This window comes from Sceloporus undulatus, chromosome 5 (assembly GCF_019175285.1).
Source record: "Sceloporus undulatus isolate JIND9_A2432 ecotype Alabama chromosome 5, SceUnd_v1.1, whole genome shotgun sequence".
Taxonomy (NCBI): domain Eukaryota; kingdom Metazoa; phylum Chordata; class Lepidosauria; order Squamata; family Phrynosomatidae; genus Sceloporus; species Sceloporus undulatus.
The window spans coordinates 11,069,599-11,088,211 of record NC_056526.1 but is presented as its reverse complement, the minus strand read 5'-3'; the positions used below and the strand labels follow the sequence as shown (position 1 = coordinate 11,088,211).

Here is an 18,613-nt window from a genome sequence, read left to right as displayed (position 1 = left end):
TAATTTGAGTGTTGAACTAAGACTCTGGAGGCTATGGTTTGAATCCCCGCTCTGCCATGGAAACACACTGGGTGAACTTGGGAAAGTCACACTCTCTCAGCCCCAGAGGAAGGCAATGGCAACCCTACTCTGAACACCTCTTGCCAAGAAAATGCATCTGCAGACGTAGACGTAACTCTCTGAAAGCTCATGCTGCCAACTTATTTCTTAGTTTAGTTAGTCTCAAAGGTGCTACAAGGGTCTCTCTACATACCAACAAAGCACTGTGATAGGTTCACCTTAGAGTCCTCATAAGTGGGAAGCATTTTGAAGTCACACCACAACTATCAGGTAGAAGAAGCAATACAAGCCCAAGGCATTCTTGAACGTACGAAATTAGCAGAGCAATTTACTGAATCTTGGCCCCAATAGTATTGAACAACTTTGATTCTACAACCTTTTCAGCGTGCCAAAGAAGATGACCTAATCCTCCGATTACTCAGATATACATAGCGCATGGCATGAAATTCAACCAAGGTTTACTCCCAAGCAAGCATGGGCATAACTGTTGCCCCATGGCTCACGCAGGAGTCAGTCCCACCCAATTCAGGTTTTCTTCTGAATAAGCCTGGCTAATATTGAGTCTTGAATTGAATTGATCCAGCTTGATGGACACTGAAATAATAATAATAATAATAATAATAATAATAATAATAATAATAATGCATCTGTAGGCTCAAGTCTACAAAATCTCATGCTACTGACCTCTTTCTTTCAGTTAGTCTCAAGATCCCTTTGCATACTGATTTTCCAGACTAACATAGCTATATCTTTGAATTATAACACTGAGCTCTATCCTGGCACTATTTAAGCCTGTTTGTTCAAATGGATCGAGTGCAAAATGATACAGAATGCCCACTGTTATTTCAGCATCTACCTAATGTACTTCAGGTGCATCTACACTGTAGAAATAATGCACCACTTTAGCTGACATGGCTCCATTCTACAAAATCCTGGAAGTTATAGTGTGGTGAGGCACCGGCATTCTTTGGCAGACAAGGCTAAAGGCCTTGTAAAACTACCAATCCCGGGATTCTATAGGATGGAGTAAAGGCACCGAAACGGCGGTCAAGGGGAATTATTTCTACAGTGTAGATGCACCTTAAGACTACAAGAAAGAAAGAAAGAAAGAAAGTCTTTAAAAGAGCTCTTTCAAGATCACCAGGTTTCTTACAAGCATTAGAGCAAAACATGGAAAAGCTGCATTTTGAACTACAAATCACAGAAAACCCCACATATATATGTTTTATTTCATATAGTTGTTTCATCATCTACATGTGTGTGCACAAACTTGGGCAAAACAAAAAGCAATCCCAAAACAAACCCCAAACAGTAGAATTCAAAGATACAGCCATGTTAGTCTCTAGAATCAGTACATAGGGAGATCTTGTAGCACCTTTGAGACTTACTGAAAGAAATTGGCAGCATAAGGTTTCGTAGATTTCAGTCTACTTCCTCAGATACATCTTCCACTCCACAAATGCATCTGAAGAAGTAGACTGACGCAATAAGGTGGGAGAAAGTTTGGAAAACCCCACTTTTAAGTGCCAAAGAGCTTTATTTTTCCTTCCAGCCCACCTTTCCACCCAAAACAGATACTCAAGTCAGCCAGCAGTACCAAACTGGAGACCCCAAAAGAAAACCTGGCTTGAAATATACAAGAATTGCGAGCAGTTCAGCCTCTTCTTGCATACTCCAAGTGGCAGCATGAACAACATTTGCTCCAGCGCAAAGAGGGGAAAAACCTTGCAAGAGTCTCAGGCGCATCTGCACTGCAGAAATGATGCTGCTTGACACCATTTCGAGGACTGTTAGCTCCATCCTCAGGTACCCTGGGATCTGAAACTGGATGATTTCTGCAGTGTGTTTTGGACCTTGGCTAAGACCCTTTTGTTCCGGGAGGCATTTCAAATCAGTGGCTGTTCATTTGTTGTTTCTCTGCCTTCCTTTTATACTAGTTAGTATTATGTTGTTGCTGTTTCTTCGTCTCTGACTGAGCTCTGCTGTGGAAAGGGCTGGGGCAGTTTTACAAGTGTTATTAATACTACTACTGCTGCTGCTACTAAAGTCTCCATGATCCCTGCACCATCCGATCCCTCCCCAGCAAGGGCTCCGGCGTAAGCAGCTCATGGATCGCTCCCCAGGAGGAAGAAAACACAGATCCAGGGGAGGGGAAAGCCTGGCATTGAGAGTGGGACTACTCAGGAGTAAGGAGGGGCCAGCCAGGCGCGCATCTCCACTGCAGGCAAGGCAAAGCCAGCCTAAAAAGGAAGGAAGGAAGGGAGGGAGAGAGAGAAGGAAGGAAGGAAGGAAGGAAGGAAGGAAGGAAGGGAGAGAGCGAGAGAAGGAAGGAAGGGAGAGAGATAGAGAAGGAAGGAAGGAAGGAAGGAAAGGGAGGAAGGAAAAGGAAGGAAGAGCGAGCGAGCGAGAGAAGGCAGGCAGGCTTTGGCTCACCTCCATCCAAAGAGTCTAAGAAGGACCCCAACTTTAAGAAGAGCGACTGGAAGGGAAGAGAGCGGGTCTTGGGAGTTTCTCTTACCGCAAAAGCCCCGCGAGCGCCGCGATGCCCGGGCAGAGGAAGGTGCAGACAGGTGCCAGCCTTGGAAACAAATACACACACACACACCACGCCACTCGGACTCCTGCGGGGACTCCGCCTCTCCGTCCCTGACATCATCACCGCCCAGGCAGCATGAGGACAGAGCCCTGCCTTCTTTCCCAGCCCTTTAAAGGCGCAGGGAGTGGCGGGGTCTGGGTTCGAATCCTGCTCAGGCTGGGGCTGCCAGATCTCCGGACCCTCCCGCTTTCAGGGGGCCGGCTGGTGGGCAGACCTTGGTCCAGAACACACTGCAGAAATAATCCACTGTGGCACCGCTTGAACTGGCCTGGCTCAAGGCTATGGAATTCTGGGAGTTGAATTGAAATCCACAAACACCTGGACAGTTTCAACAGGAAAGAAGGAACCCTGAAAGTAAACAAAGTTTGGCTACTGGTCCTGAAAACACCAAAATCAAGACCCAGCAAATGCAAATGAAAACCGCCCAGGTGAGGGGCTTTCCCAGACGATAATGGACCATTAACTAAATAGACATCTAGAGGCCTTGCCATTCAACAACAGAACAACACACACAGATTAACATGTATGTCACTTCCTCCCAAACAAGGGTCACACAGTAAATATACCCCACTCACTTCCATGCCACCATTCTCTGAAGATGCCAGCCACAGGTGCTGGCAAAACATCTGGAATAAACTCTTCCAGAACACGGCCACATGGTCCGAAAACCCTACAAAAACGATGGATTCTGGCCATGAAAGCCTTCAACTTCACATTTAAGCTACTGTGTCGGTCCTTAGGTCTCCCATGACACCTGGACAGTATGAACAATGGTCAGGGACTATGCATTGTGCTCTCACCAAAAGTTCTGCTCAGACCTTGCAAACTCAGGGCTGTGGCTTCCTCTGTTGAATCAATCCATCTGTAACATGGTTCGTCCTCTGCATTATTGTCTTTTCTAGTGAGTCACAACATCTCTAATAATAATAATAATAATAATAATTTATTTATATCCCGCCTCTCCCTACAGATCTCATGATGCTCCCAAAGTACGATAACCTCCATTTAGTCATTTTAGCCATGTTTATATTCTGCCTCTCCTTCAGCGAGGTCCCATGTGTGCTCATGCACCAACACTGGAGACATGCACACCAGAGTGACTGTGATGGTGACAACGTCCTGAAGCCACATGTGAAGAGAAAGTGTAACAACTAAAGAGCTTCCATGATGACTCTTCCATCACTTCACCTCCATGATCTAATCTTGGTTCTGCCGGCATGAGTCACTCCCATGGCATGGGGGACAGGTGTCATTGTCATGTGCTGCTTATTCAGATACATTAGAGGCATATGCTGGTGCTGAGTCAACCCTCTTGTGGGAAGGAACGATGAGGCGCCTATCTCACAGGTTGCTAGAGATAATGATCCAGACAAACACACAGCTTGACTTCTCACGATTTACAGAAAAAACTGACATTAAACCCAAACTAATGCTCTCATTCCTACCTTCTCCCTCTTGTTATCCAAAAGCCTAATCCATCACATTATTCTTCTGACAGACATTGCCTTGGAAGAGAGTGGAAAATGTGTTAGGGTCTTGTAGTCCAATCCCATGCATGTTCATTCAGAAATCAGTAAACCAGTGGTGTACAGCCCAGGTAGGGAACCTGTGTCCCTCCATATGTTGTTGAACTACAATTCCCAACATCTGATCATTGGCCATGATGCCTGGCACTGGTAGGACCTGGAGATTCAAAATATCAAGAGGCCCACATGTTCCGCACCAATGATACACAGCATTGGTTATTTCTATTTACTTGAATACAAATTCCAGCAGTATATTCTTTATCCAGCTTCCCTGTAATGTTGTTGGAGGGTGCCTTCAAGTAATTTCTGGCTTATGGCAACCCAAAGGCAACCCTATCATAGAGTTTTCTTGGCAAGTTTAATCAGTGAGGGTTTGTCAGTGCCATCCCCTGAGACTGAGATATTGTGACAGGTTTACATGGCTGAGCTGGGATTCAAACCCTGGTCGCCAGCATCATACTCCAATACTCAGACCACTACATCATGCTGGCTCTCTGTAATATAAATTCTCTAAGTAGTTTACAGAACAAGCAGAATACATTTTTTAAAATAATAATAATCCCACAGAATATAAATGGAGAGGCCCAGGAAGTAAATAAATTACTGTAAAGGTTTGAGTGAAGAAACTCACTCACTCAAAAAACAAAAACAAAAAACCCAACTAATTTGTGCAACAAAAGAAATGTCATTTTTTTAATGAAGAAAACATACAGGTTTGACCAGAAAAAAACAGCAACATGTTTGTATTTTCCACCAAATACACTGTTTCATCTGCAAAGATGTTTTTTACACAGAAACATTTTTTTTCCCTGCACAAAAATGTTTTCTGCACAAACCCCGCATGGTCCAGTCTAATTTGGGGAGGGCAATTAAAGTCCCACAGTGAAATGGTTCTTGTGGCCATTCCCCACTTTCAATGTTTTTTTCTACCCTTTTTCACAGTATTTTTTCCCCCACAATTAAAACAGTTTCATTTAAAACAGTAATAATCCCCTCTGGTTTCCCCCAATCCTTTTTTAAACCTTAGGAGCCATTCCGATGTCTCATGGCACCCCACTTTCAACTCTTTTTCACAGAAGATAATAAAAATTAAAATCTCTGCTGCAGAACTTCATTTTCTGAATCAAAGCGAATAGGAGCTGTTCACTGGAATAGTCTAAACTGTGATCAAAGAGTAATCAAAGCATGAGTACCTGTGGCCAACCAGACTCCATCCAGCTAACACCATAGTAAGCATAACTTCTGAGCAAAAATGTTAGCATCACGATGTGGGAAGGGCTACTGACTGACAAGATCCTGGATCTTAATGACCATCTTCTCGACTGAAATTGAAATCAATAGGTGCCAAATGATGGGTCTGTGCCCTCAGGAAGTGTATAGTTTAAATTTGACAGTAAAGAAGAGAACAGAAGAAGCTGAAACAAGGCTGGGAAGGGATGAAAAGGAGGAAATACACACTTTGGTTGGAAGTCAGGACTAATTCACACATTAGTTGGTATCCTGTGAGTGACATACACAAGCCTGTGTTGTGCAGCACATATGGAATGATTTATTTTCTTTGGCTAAGTTCAATGGTCATAAGCAGCTGACAGTGGTGTAAGCAGGGTTGCATATTTCGGACTGTTGACTGTGCAATAGCATATTCATTTCAACAGGGAGAAATGCAATATACTACACTTAGGGGGCATTCACACTTACCTTTTTGTCCTGAGGAGATCTGAATCTCCACAGTGACGCAATACCGGATCAGTGGTTCCCACTACATTTTCCATTTCCAAATCTCTCCATGGCATTTTAACCCTGTTGCCATTCACATTTGCCACCGTTTCAGTTTAAAATGGTGACGCCTCCTTGTTCGGGAACAATACAGCACAATCCAAATTGATTCAGTAGCTTACTCACATTACCAAAGATGCGGATTGGTGCGATTCTTTAAAAAAAAAGACACACTTAAGGACCCAGTAAAAAATACATCCTTTTGTCTTTTTTTTTCCCCCCCCCCCCCCAATGGTGCCAGTGGCAGTGGGAATGTCACAGAAATAACCCAGTTTCACACCGGGCTATTTCCATAGTGTAAATGGGGCCTTAGGTAGTAAAAATGCAATTCACAGCTACAGGATGAGGGATATCGGGCTTCATGTCAATACATGCAAAAAGAGATCTAGGAGGCTTAGTGGACCACAAATTGATCATGAGGCAGCAGCTAGAAAAGCCAATACAATTCTGGGCTGCATGAATAGGAATATTGTGTCTAGATGGAAGGAAGTGATAGTGCCACTTCATTCTGCTTTAGTCAGAGACCTCACCTGAAATATTGTGTCCAGCTCTTGGCACCAGAATTCAAGAAGGATGTTGAGAAGCTGGAGTCTCTCCAGAGGATAGCAATGAAAATGGTGAAAGGTCTGGAAACCATGCCCTATGAGGAATGAATTAGGGAGCTGGGTATGTTTAGCCTGGGGAAGAGAAGGTTATGAACTAACATGAAAGCCCTGTTTAAATATTTGAAGGATATCGTGTTGAGGATGGAGCAAGCTTGTTTTGTTTTGTTTTTTGCTGGTCCAGAGAACAGGACATGGAGCAGTGGATTCAAACTGAAGAAAAATAGATCCCACCGCAATGTTAGATAGAACTTTCTGATGTAAGAGCTGTTTGATAGTGAACTGCTGCCTCAGACAGTGGTGTTTTCTTGTTTGGAGGTATTTAAGCTGAGGCTAGATGGCCATTTGTTGGAGGTGCTTTCCTGCATGGCAAGGGGTTGGATATGATGGCCCTGGAGGTCTCTTTCAATTCTATGATTCTATATTAAAGTACACAGAGTAGCACATGGATGTGCTTTGCCTCTATGCCCATCCAATCTCTGTTTAAAGACCTCAAAAGAAGGACATGACACATTGCAATTGTGCCTTTCCACATGACATGGACATGGATCATTGACCCATGTATGTTACACTGCATTGGTATTCAATATATAACTTCTGGATGCAAAACATAACTTCTGGCAGATTTCGTTATTAAATTGAAGTGGAGTAGGATCTTGATTGTTGTGTGTACATTACTTGGTCATTCAATACCTGGGGCAAGACTGCTCAAGGGTCATTCTAGCTCAGAGAGATGGTTTTCATGTTTGAATAATAATATTAATAATAATATTATTTATTTATATTCCTCTATTCCTGTGTAGACCATAGCGGTTTCCAACAAAAAAAATACAACAAACAACAATTATAAACAACATATATCCCCAACTATGTGCAAACCACCCAACCATACCAATTAAAAACTATACAACTTCTAAAACCAATTATACAAAACATAAAAACCATAACAAATAGCTGGATTGAACAGTATACATCATCAAGGGGAGATAACAGATAGCATTAAGGCACATGGGGAAAAGCTTGGCGGAATAGGAAGGTCTTCAAATTCCTCTTGAATACATCTAGGGAGGTGACAACGCGGAGCTCATCGGGCAGGGAGTTCCAAAGCTGTGGGACTGAGATGGAAAATGCCCTCCGATACGAAGTATATCTTGCTTTAGGAACTCTTAATAAATGTTTTCCGCCCGATCTGAGAGTGCAAGGTGGACTATATGGGGAGAGGCGGTCCTCCAAGTACCCTGGGCCCAAGCCATTTAGGGCTTTATAGGTAATAACCAACACCTTGTATTGCACTGTAGCTTCAGCACCGCAATCATCCAGTGCCAATTCAAAATAATTTTAACCTCCAATGCAGATAGGCTCGTATACAGTACATCATAGCTACTGACAGTATTGTTCTTGTTGTTTTGTTATTGTTATTGTTATTATTTTGTTATTATTATTGTTGTTTGTATTATTATTATTATTCATGTCTATGCCGCCTTTCTCCCAGAAATGAACTCAAGATCAAGGGAGAAATTTATTCAAGAAGGGACTTGTGTACTCCCTATAGACAGCTCTGGTTAACAATCCAGTTGCAGTTCTTTGGGCCAACTGAAGTTTCCAAGGAGTCTTCAACGGCATGCCCAAATAGAGCTTGTTACAATAATCCAAAGAGGATTGATGAAACACAGTATAAATGCATTGGCTGTGTCTCCCAATTCCAGTACAGATGCCAATTCTGCTCACATGGCTCTGGCCACCTACAATGAAAATGGGTATAGAACTTAGCTTAATGATAGTACAGGTATTTTGCATTCAGAAAGCTGCAGGGTCAGTCCATGGCCTCTCTAGTTAAAAAGGATCAGATGATGAGCAAGACCTTCTTTGCCTGATACCTTGGAAAGCCATTGCTAGTCACAGCAGACAATTCTAGACAGATGGACAAATGGCTTAAGCTAATATAAACACTTCCTTCCTCCATCTGTCCCAAAATTGAGAGCCAAAGTGGTATAGCCAGTAGAGTATTATATTTGGGCAGAGCGACCAGACATCTTCCTGTTCCTGGATATGTCCTATTTCTGTTCAGGAAGAATTTCAAAATGTCCTCCATTTTGTGCCTGACTAAGAAGTATGAATTTGCATTTATATGAGTGTTTTTAGTTTTTTTTTTTAAATGTACAACACTTTTCTTGAATGCCCAACATTTTGCGATGCCTTGTCCTGAGATGTGGGATATAATAAACAGCACATTTGTAGTGGTGGAATTACCTATTTATTTATCTCCCACCTTTCTCCCAATATTGGGAATCAAGGCAGCTTACAGTTTATAACAGAATGATGAAAAACATACAAAAAGTGAACATTAAAATGAAATGAACCTATATTAAAGTGATTGAAAGCTACACTTAAAAAGATGAAATGTAATTGAAAAGATAAAAAGCAATTAAAACCGTTCAGTTTAAAACAGTAACCATTATCTGTGGTTTTTCCCAATCCTTTTTTAAACCTTAGGAGCCCTTCAGATGTCTCATGGCAATGCCTTCCATGTGTTTATATTGTGCAATGAAATGCTCCCTTCATGTTAATCCTGGATGTACTGTACCTGTGTATTCTTCTGAATTGGCCTGGATATTTGGCAGATAGCTGTTGGAGGATTCTGGAAGTTATATTCCAGGAAGCATAGCTTTTCCGTCTCTCTGTTTTAAATCCGTTTGGAAGTCCATTTCTTGCCATGTCATTAAAATATCTGTAGGGATGGGGTGAGTTTATTTTCTGCTGCTCCACAGACTAGAATGCAACTGAAAGCATTCAAATAACAAGTAAAGAGATTCCTCACGAACATTAGGATTTATTTAATTATTTACTGTAAGAATTGTTTGGTAGTGGAATAGACTGCCTTGACGGGTAATGGACTCTCCTTCTTTCGAGGTCTTTAAACAGAGGTTGATAAACATCTTTCATGAGTGCTTTAGTTATGTATTCCTGCATGGCAGGGGTTGGACGATATGGCCTTAGTGTCACCTTTCAGCTCTAAGATTCTTTTATTCTAAGACACTAAAATATAAAATCAAATGCACAATCAAACATGCATGAGCATCTGTGTACCATACACAATGAGCATGCATGAACTGTCATGTACCATGTGCCTCTGTGGATTTGGCCTGGGGGAAGAAGGAGGATGTCCTCAGCAAGGACATTATGTTTTTTCCACAGAAAAATGTAGCCTTAACACCGGACACCAGTCTCTGAGTTTGATTTTGCCATTCTATATAAGAGATATCATTTTACTATGCTTTTGTATTTAATGGGACCTGAGCATCCACAGATTTGGGTATCCACGGGGGTCCTGGAACCAAATCCTAGTGGAGACTATGGGCCCACTGTATAAGACTAAAAGAAAACACAGTTGAAACATGACACAAGCAGCTCAGATGGGAAATTGTTTGGTTCCACATCAAGTGATATTTCTCCATCAGCTTGGCTAAGACAGGCCCACTTTTTTGTGACAGAGAAACCACAGAGGGTTCAGTGCATCTTTTCTCCTTCTTGCTTGGAAAAGTTCCACCTGCCCATAATCACATGCAAAAGGCTATAATGAGTGGTTTAGTAATAACCAGCTGGTGCCCTGGGGGCTGTTGGCAGTCTGTGGGACAGGAAAGAGGTGCATGCCTCACATGCTTTTAAAAACCAGCCTAACCAGTCTCTCTGAAAGCAGGGTGAGGAATTTTTATTATAATTATTTGGTGTACAAGTACAGGGCAACCCTTCAGGCAAGTGTACAGCCTGGATTTGGAAACCAAGTGAATGACACAACTTCACACTCAACTGGTTTCCGTGAGCAACATCCACCCTTTTTGGAAACAGTAAGTGAGATTATGAAGAACATCTAAGAAAAAGGAAATACAAAACAGAGCATGAAGGAGCGAGTTCTACAGCATTTTCTAAAATCCCGCCTGGGGTCAGTTGGAGGAAGAGAAAAAGAGAGAGAATGACTCAAAAGCAGTATAGTTACAAAAAAACAAAAAAACAAAACCCTCATCATCTCAGTGCACAGAATCTGCTATAGCCTATATGGCATGTTATTAGTGAATGTATTTTTCTAGTATAGATCCAGATGTCTGAAAACAGCACTGCTCTCACACAAGGAGGTATGGGGGCAACCCTAAAGTTTGCCAAAATTGTTGTTATGTGCCTTTTTGACTTATGGCAACCCTAACGCAAACCTATCATGGGGTTTTCTTGGCAAATTTCTTAAGAGAGGGTTTGCCATTGTCATCCTCTGTGGCTGAGAGAGTGTGACTTGTCCAAGGTCACCCAGTGGGTTTCCTTCGCTGAGCTGGATTCAAACCCTGGTCTGCAGAGTCCAGCGCTCAAACCACTACACCACACTGGCTCTCTTTTTGCAAAAGTACATTACTGTATATACTCATGTATGAGTCTAGAAATCATAGTCAAAAAATTAACCCCAAAAACCTGACTTGACTTATCCATGGGTCAATGTAAATACTGGACTTTAACTCTTATTTTTTTTAAGGAACCATTCCCTGGTGAAAGGTAAGAGTGTAAGATACTCTGGAAGCACTGACTCCTCATATTCTCTCATCCAACCAGCCTTTAGGATGAGCACAGTTATGCCTGCTGGAATTTTGTAAGTTTTTTGGCATTGTTTTCCTTTGTCCATCCTTTAGATTCTTTGTTACATGCCCCTATGTTTTACCCTTGACTTATCCACGAACCATATCAAAAATCCATAATTTTGGCCACAAACCTGCCTTCAACTTATACATGAGGTCAACGTATGTTGTTATTGTGTGCCTTTAAGTCACTTCCGACTTATATGGTGACATAAAGCGGACCTATCATGAGTTTTTTTTTGGCAGGATTTGACCAGAGGAGTCATTGCTATCCTCTGAAGATGAGAAAGTGTGGCTTGCCCAAAGTCATTCAGTGGGTTTTATGGCTGACCAGGGATTTGAACCCTGGTGTCCAGAGTCGTCCAACGCTCAAACCACTACACTATGCTGGCTCTCAATTGGCCTATAGTCAAGTATTATATATGTGTGTGTGTGTGTGTGTGTGTATACATATACACACATACACATACTCTCTCTCTCTCTCTCTCTCTCTCTCTCTCTCTCTCTATATATATATATATATATATATATATATATATATATACACACACACACACACATACACACACACACACCCCAAGAGGGAGGGAAAATCCCAAAACAGGCCAAGAAAAACTGATGTCCAGTGGCCACAATTTTTTTTGTCTTACCCTTTATGTGGAAGAAAAAAATGAAAATAAAGTGGCAGATGGTATGGAATGGAGTGTTCTGTAAAAGAACATGGGTGCCTAGCTGTAGGCCCCCATGCCAATGGGGCAGTGAATCCATTCCAGGTTTTTTGTATGTAACTTCAAAGGAGCTATCCATGCTACTGACATTATTTGGGGAAAGAGAATGACACCTTGGTATGCTCTTTAGATTCACACTGAAACCCCAAGTGAAAGTGTATTCGCCCCAACAATTGGATGGAGGCTACTGCTGGTTTGAATTTCCGACAAGAGTGTTTCATATTGTAATGCTTTCCTGCACATCCCACATATGAGATGCAAGTCCTATTCAGTTGTTGGTTCATTGGTAAGCAGAGCTACATCTGGCTCTTCTAACTTTTGTACAATCAGGAGAATATTCTGGGGGGCATCCGATGTGTCTGTGTGCCTGCTTGCACGAAGCACCCACTGCCAACACCAATAGACTTGCTTTAATTTTAACCAAACAAATGACCTAAGAGGACTAGTGTCCTGTGAAATTAAAGATTTCATTCATTCCAAAGGAATGAATGACTGAAATGGGTAATTGAGCACGCATAATGTGTAGCGATTGTCCCTAAACTTTCAGTCAAGATTCAAAGAGCTACTTTAGACTACACCCAGAGTGTTTGGCTTTTATTCAAGCCAGCTGGCAAACCGTGTCATAAACTGGCCATATAGCAAAGGACCATGACATCCAAAATCCACAAAACAGTAATACCTTTATCTGACCAAGCAAAATGCACAAAATACATGTCACAAGCTTTTGAAGGTCCACTGGCTTCTTCACCAAGTTTTGAGTTTTGAAAGTTTGCATTGTGTATTTTGTGCATTTTGCTTGGCTGAATAAAGGTACCATTGCTTTGTGGATGTTCAACCTATGTTGATTCCATAGGTTCATTCATAACAACATAAACTATGCATCTGAGGAAGTAGGCTCAAGTCTACAAAAGCTCATGCTACCAACTTTTTTCTTTCAGTTAGTCTCAAAGATGCTACCAAATCCCCTTGCATATTGGATTTCCAGACTAACACGGCTATGTCTTTGAATTCTACATTAACTATGTTTATTTTGATATCACTTTAAATAATAAGAGTCTTGGGATCTATAGTCTGGTAAATTCTCTGCCAGGGAGGTCTAGTGTTTCACAAAACTACATATCCCAGGATCCCATAGTTTGCATCCATGACATTTGAAGTCGTACTGAAGCACTTTAAGTGTGTAGTATGACAGAGATGGATGTCTTGTAACATCAGTACCTTTTTTTAAAAAAAAGTGCACCACATTAACTGTACATGTCATCCTCAAATATTGCTGCTTGGGTGGATTTTTGGCTTTTAAAAAATAAAATAAAACAGTTTAAAAGCACCTGAACACATGACTATGCTGACATGTTGAAGCGACACACCACCAACTGCTCAATGGTAGGATGATGCTCCGGTACCCAGAGCATTGTCCTACCACTGACCAGTTTCAGGTGGCTTCACCTTGTCAATCTACTCATTTGTTTTTCATCAAAATGACTTTCCAAGTAGTAGTTTAAAAAGTCTTTGCCCACTCCCAGTGATGTCTGGTAGTTCCTATGTCAATGGGGTAGTGAATCTACTCTGGGTTTTAGTCCAAATTTTAAAGGAGTTAGGTAAGTGTTGAACCTATTTCAACTATGGATCAGCACCTTGTACAACTCTCATAAAGTTTGGCCAAACAGTGTCATCCATTACTCCATTGACATGGGAGTCACCAGTTTTTATGGCAGAGGGAAAAGCTGATGTTTGCTAGCTGTTTTCAAGGAAATCCCTGTTTTTGTTTTGCTTTTTAATGCTGGATGTATTAATGTTTCCTTTTTCGTTTTTTCTTCCAGAGAAAGAGGAAATAGTGACATGCTGAAATTTCTAGCTTTGCTTCCATTTCTGCCCCTCTTTTCCCAGAAGAAGAGGATCCATCCAGAGCTGGGTCTAAATATAGATTCCATGCATAAGCTTCTCATGAGGAGCCAAATGGCATAATAATTGGATTTGGCACTTTTATTAATTGATGTCAGCTTTTTCATCAAAGTGGCCTTTGTGAGAGCAGCTTAACCAGTGGAGGAATGTGGAAGAATTCATACATTCCTCCATTATCTTAAAGTAATAGACCACGTTGTTTCCAATGGAAGCTAATATTATCTGCTATTCTTCCCTGCCCCCAAACAAACAAACCACACACACACATACACACATGTTGGAGGTCCTTCCTATGGAGGCTAGTGTGGCTCCCATGAGAATGTAGTGCCGATCTGCTCTGGGTTTTAGTCCAAACTTTAAAGTAGGTGTGCTGAAGGTGCTCAAATGTATCCCACTAGTGAGTCAAGCAGCTTGGATAGTTTCTTAAGAATTTGTACTAAAACCAGTTTAGCACCCAACCTGGTTGAAAATAAAGAGATTTAAAGTCAGAGCTCAGAACTCAAAGTCCTCAGCCTTGATGGATGAATTTGTCAGGTTTGGATTTTTTTTCCCTCAGTCATTTTTAAATTTGGACTCTGAAGTGCTTTCTGCCCCAAAAATGAAGAATTTTTCAAATTTGGGTGAAATCTCATCCAAACCAATCCAAAACATACAAACAATTTTTTTTGACACCTTGCCTGATGAAGAAGCCAATGGAACTTGGAAAGCTTGGAACACGTAATTGTGCATTTTGGTTGGTCCAATAAAGGTACCATTGTTTGGTGGATTTTTGATTTGCTCTATGGCCAATATGGCTATTCCTGAATGTTTTTTTAATACAGACAAAATGTATCCCTACTTCCTGGACCACAACTCCTAGAAACTTCCATCCAAGCCATGGGGATTTTTGGAGCTGTAGTTCAAAAAAGGTAACTTTCCCTAGCTTTAGTATGATACAGTATAATGCAGTTCTTTATCACCGCTGGTCACATCATTTCACTCTCATCACTTCTAGGCCAGAAACTAACAAACTATGTTATTCTGCTTGTCGGTTAAGAGACACAGCACAATGAGATGCTTACAGTCTGGGATTCAGGAGATCCAAGTTTAAGTTCCCACTGGGTCATCAAACTCATTGGGTGACCTGGAGCCAGTCCCTTTCTTCAGCCTCACCTACCTGTCTACTTCCATCTATCCTATTGTGAAGATAATGTGAAGAAAAGAAGAAACATGTATGCTGGCTTCAGGTCTACGGGAGGAAGAAAGGAAAGTAGGGCGATAGGTAGGTTTTTAAAGCTTCTGATAGGTAAATTTGTGGCCTGACTTCTATCTATTCTATTCTATTCTATTCTTATCCTGCCCTTCTCCCATCGTCACATTCAAGGCAGCATCATACGCTGATCTGAGTGTTGAACTAGGACTCTGGGAGACCAGGGTTCGAATCCCTGCTCAGCCATGGAAACCCACTGCATGCCCTTGGGTGAGTCCTATTTCAGCTTCAGAAGGCGGCAATGACAAACTTCCTCTGAATACATCTTGCCAAACTTAGGATAGGATGGCCATAGGTCAGAGCTGATTTGAAAGCAAAGCTGCAACAATAAGAAGAGCAACAGTATTCAGTTGGCAGTTGCAGAACATTCCAACCTTCCTGGAACTACAATACAGGATTTATAAGTCACAGTCCTCAAACAAGGAAACTACAAAGAAGGACTAGAAAAAGAAACTTTTCACAAATTCACAAAGAAATTTGTATTTGTGAATCATATCCAATCCATTAGCAGAGGTATGAACAAAGATAATGGTTTCATGATGCACTACATACAGTATATTAAATCATGACTGCTCACTGCTGCACATATAAGAAAAGGAATATTCTCTGGGAAGGTTTTGACCCTGAGGGAACTGATCTTTGGTAAGCAGATTTGTTGCTTTCAATAGTAACAGACCATTGTAAAGATCTGAAAGACCTGTATCACTCTACACAGCTGCACATAGTGTGGGAGTCACAATATGCACCTTTCTGGATCCTTTACTATTCTGTCCCATTCCCTCATCTATATAAATATGCTTAATAACCGGAGGCTTTAGTATCACTCTATATTACTTCTGAAGAAGTGGATTAATATCTATGAAAACTCGTGCAAAAATACAAATCACTCTTGAAAGTGCTGCTAGATCTCCCCCGCCTCTTCTCCCTGGGTGCATCTATATGGTAGAAATACTGCAGTTTGACACCACTTTAAGTGCTATAGTTCCATCCTATGTAATCCTGGGATTTGGAGTTTTATATGATATTTAACAAAGAGTGCTGGTGCCATGCAAAACTATATATCCCAGGATTCTGTAGGATAGAGCCATGGCAGTTAACATGGTGTCACACTGTATTATTTCTACAGTGTAGATTCACACCATTACTCTCTTTTTATGTTGCAATAGACTAACAAGGCTACTTCTTTGGAAACTTTCTGTTAGTTAGCCCCAAGCATAGTAAACCCATTGAACCAATTGCTGGATGATGAATCAGCACATAGGTAAATCCCACTGATTCAAAGAATCTACTCTAGTTAGGACTAACAATAGTATTTGGTCCGAAGTGTGTTATTTTCCATAGAGGCCAAATAGTTGGAGGGAAAAAACCTCTCAGTATCCCACAAATGCCCACAATAGCTGTGAGTCTGAATGATGATGGGTTTACCTCTGCCTGGAAGCGGATTAGCAGCAATTCTTTCCATCCTTCTCTTGGTCTCCCTCCCTCCATCACACTTTGGAATATAACTACAGATTACAACATGGAAACTGCCGTCTTTGTGGATTTTTGGTTCCTTAATTGTTTAATGGAGTATTCACTTTGTGTAAGTGGCGGCAGTGTCAGGAGTAGCACTAGTGGCCAGTCACACAGCTGCCTAATGCTCTCTAAGCTGCCCTTTCTAAGCATTGCTTGTTCTCAGGCTAAGGGCAGGCACGGTTCTCGTTCAGTACAAACATGGGTGGGTCAGTAAACACCGGGGTTTCTTTGGTCTGCAGAGACAGCTTTTTAGAGGAAAGGAATGCGGTGGAAACAGAGCTTGGTGCCTTTCTCTTTGCTTCTTAGTGTCTTATCAGGATGGGATGGGAGTGCCACTCATGTTAATCATCCTTGCTAAAGAGCCCAAAGGCCATGCAGGAGGTTCTCTAACAGGTTATTTCCTACTTAAATATTTTAATGACTTACTCCACACAGGAGAAGAACAAGTTGGACCTGCAACAAACTCTTGTAGTATTGGACGGCTGTTCTCTTTTGGATTCCAGCCATTGCTTTCAATTCCCCTCGTTTCTAGTGCCTTCTTTCCCCTCCTTACTTTCTTTCCCCCACAACGTAAAGCACTGTGTAAAGCCTACAGTGCTCTATAAAATAATAATAATAATAATAATAATAATAATAATAATAATAATAATAATAATAATAATAATGTAGTCCATCAGGATTCCATACCCCATATGGGAACTTCATTTTCACTGAGTTATTTTTGGGCTTAATTCCCCTTCCCCTGCCTTGCAGACCTTGGTGTCTTCCCCAACAATGGCTTTCTCTTGTGCATGCCATTTTGGCTACATAATTATCAGTAACTCAACAGAATTATAGAGTTGGAAGAGACCACAAGGGTCATCTAGTCCAACCCCCTGGCATGCAGGAACTCTCAGTCAAAGCATCCCGAACAGATGGCCATCCAACCTCTGTTTAAAAACCTCCAACGAAGGAGACATCATCACTCTCCAAGGGAGTGTGTTCCATGGTTGAACAGTTCTCATTCTCAAGAAGTTCTTCCTCCTAATGTTTAGGTGGCATCTCTTTTCCTGTAGTCTGAATCCATTGCTCTGTGTCCCATTTTCTAGAACTGCAGCAAACCAGTTTCAGTTCTCAGTATGCCATCCCTTCTAATACCTAAACAGGGCTATCATGTCACTCCTTAGCCATCTCTTTTCCAGGCTAAGGATACCCAGCTCTCTAAGTCATTTCCAGATGGTTCACCATTTTGGATGCCCTCCTCTGGATGCATTCCATTTTGTCAACATCCTTCTCAAATTGAGGTGACAAGGTGACTTGAAGGCAAATGCACACCCAATGGTTTTAAATTATTTTAAACTGTTTTACCTGGTTTTAAATTTAAGGATTAAATTGTTTAATATGTTTTTAGCCCTTTAAAGCTATTATTTTTCTTTTAAGCTGTTCTAAACTGATTTAATTGTATCACTCAGAAATTCTCAGATACAGTTGGCTCTTGCCATCTGCAGGCTTGCAATCTGCGGATTTGAGCATCCATGGATAGCCTGTCCCATTCAACCCAGTGGCAGTGTGTGCACGAACCTGTGCCAGCATGGTTATGAGCATGGTGTGCCACCATTGGGAACAATGGGACTTGAGGTCCTGTGTTTTTTGTTATCATTGGTGGTGGTCCAAAAAGGAACCCTGTGGATATGAAGGGATGACTGTATATGGTTAAATATAAAGTTTTTAATAAATAAATAAATAACTATGAAGTTGCATTGTATTCTTTCTGTATTAAGGAAGATATTGCCATGTGTTCTAATTTGAAGTGTGGGAAAGATAGATTTTTTGTGCCTAGAGTACAAAAAAACTAACGTTCTCAACTTCTGGAAGGCAGGAAAGAGATGGAGTGGGTAGGTAAGAGATGGAGGGGATTTATGGTCACAAAAGGCACTGGAGAAGACAAACAAGAGGCAATCTAGTTATTTGGGGAGCCATGTGCTGCTTCTTTTTTGAGATACATAGTTTGGTGGGAGAGCTCATGTGCTGTATAAATGAGATCAGACTTACTACTTCTAACCT

General features: G+C 41.4%; 2 protein-coding genes across 4 annotated transcripts in view; one reads left to right on the top strand and one right to left on the bottom strand.

Annotated features, from left to right (window-relative positions):
- Positions 1–2,716, bottom strand: part of PROSER2 (proline and serine rich 2) — a 40,204-nt gene extending 37,488 nt beyond the window's left edge. Inside the window, exon 1 of one of the 3 annotated variants that reach the window (XM_042469879.1) lies at positions 2,579–2,716. The gene's annotated coding sequence lies outside the window, so the exon portion shown is untranslated. Of the gene's footprint in view, positions 1–2,493 lie in introns of all 3 variants that reach the window. The other 2 variants (XM_042469881.1, XM_042469880.1) reach the window with 2 other exon arrangements.
- Positions 1–18,613, top strand: part of USP6NL (USP6 N-terminal like) — a 681,049-nt gene that overhangs the window by 457,278 nt on the left and 205,158 nt on the right. The window lies entirely within an intron of this gene.